Source organism: Felis catus, chromosome C1 (genome assembly GCF_018350175.1).
Source record: "Felis catus isolate Fca126 chromosome C1, F.catus_Fca126_mat1.0, whole genome shotgun sequence".
NCBI classification, from domain to species: Eukaryota; Metazoa; Chordata; class Mammalia; order Carnivora; family Felidae; genus Felis; species Felis catus.
In genome coordinates this window covers 57,084,456-57,086,046 of record NC_058375.1, presented here as the reverse complement: position 1 = coordinate 57,086,046, position 1,591 = coordinate 57,084,456, and the positions used below count along the sequence as shown (strand labels likewise).

General features: G+C 43.0%; 1 pseudogene; it reads left to right on the top strand.

Moving 5' to 3' along the window:
• The first annotated feature begins 712 nt into the window (after nt 1-712).
• On the top strand, nt 713-1,157 carry LOC109503014 (annotated as a pseudogene).
• Nucleotides 1,158-1,591: the final 434 nt, after the last annotated feature.

Sequence of the window (1,591 nt, the reverse complement as noted above, 5' to 3'; positions counted from 1 at the left end):
CCCCTAACACACACTGTCAACCCACCTGTGTTTGGCACATTTCCATGGTAACTGCCATGCTATTTAACTGCTGAATTGTGTTTTTAATATGGTGATTTAACATCTTCCATGTGGGTTAAACTGGATACAAAAGGCTGCAACAGCTTAGTCACGTAGGATAAATTTTATGAAATTTTCAGTAGTTTCACTAAGCCATTTTTCTTCATAATTTTTAAAGAGATTTATTGCTGAAATCAAGAATTTAGCTCAGGATGGTACTTGAAATGTGCTTGTCTCCTAAGGGAAATTTTTTTTTTCCAAAATGGCAGTATAGCCTTAGGCATTTTCTCAACCCTGAGAGAGAGAGAGAGAGAGAGAGAGAGAGAGAGAGAGAGAGAGAGAGAGAGAGAGTGTGATGGGATATAGTCAGAGGCCTGGCAGAAGGTGTCAAAATTGCAGATGTAGAACCAAGAATCTGATGCTAATGAAGCAGGATGGGAAAACAGTTAAAAGAACTTCCTGAAGGTTGGCAATAAGACTAGTTATTTCAGAGTATGCCTGGGGATCCCATGAATCTGTCTCTTAAATCAACACTATTTAGAGCAAACACACCTGGGGACTCCCCTTCTTCCAGCCTCTGACCACCCTCCAAATTCCTATTCAGTTGCAACCTTGAGGCCCAGCTAAAACCATATTTTGGTTGTTGTTATTAGCTTCTCATTTCTAACAAACTATGAGCTCCTAAATTTGTCAGAATTATTTCATCAGTGTGGAGGCCGCTGTGAACTGCCTATTCAGCATGCATCCATGGGCCTCCTACAATTACTTCTCACTGGGCTTCTATTTTGATTATGAGGATTGACTGTGGAGGGTGCCCAGAGTGTCTTGAAGACACACTCTCCTCAGAGCATGCAGAAGTTGCACCCAGATGAGCGGGATAAAACTATGGATGCCATGGAAGCTGCCACGGCCTTGGAGAAGAACCTGAACCAGGCCTTTCTGGATCTGCACAGACTCCTATCTCTGTGACTTCCTAGAGAGCCATTTCCCAGTCATTTCCCCTAGCTCCTAGAGAGCAGGTGAAACTTATCTACCTGACTAACTTCCACAGGCTGGCCAATTCCCAGGCTGGGCTGGGTAAGTATCTCTTTGAAAGGCTCACCTCCAAGCACGTCTAGAAGCCTCTGGAGCTCAGCAGCCTTTGAGGGGTCCCTCTGCATTCCCCTGGTGTCAGAGCTTCTGCTTGAGCCTCTCTCTGCAGCCACTAGGCAGGTTTTTAACCACCTTGTAGCCTTTTCCCAAACTTTAGGATCAAATGAAATAATAAGACTTTTGTAGCAGGAAAAAAATAATCAAAAGATGGTTATTTCAAAATCACCTGCAGAAATTTTTAGAAATACAGATTCAAGTCCCATCTCCGGTCTATTCCAAAGATTCTTATTCCATCAGTCTGGGGTGAGAGTTGGAAATCTATGTTATTTTCATGCATCCTAGGTTATTCCAATCTTGTCCACTTTAGTAACCATTTCTTTTCAGCAGTGAACACTGAAGTGTGGTCCCCAAATCACTTGCATAGGACCACCCAGGGAAATGGCTAAAAACTCAGATTTCT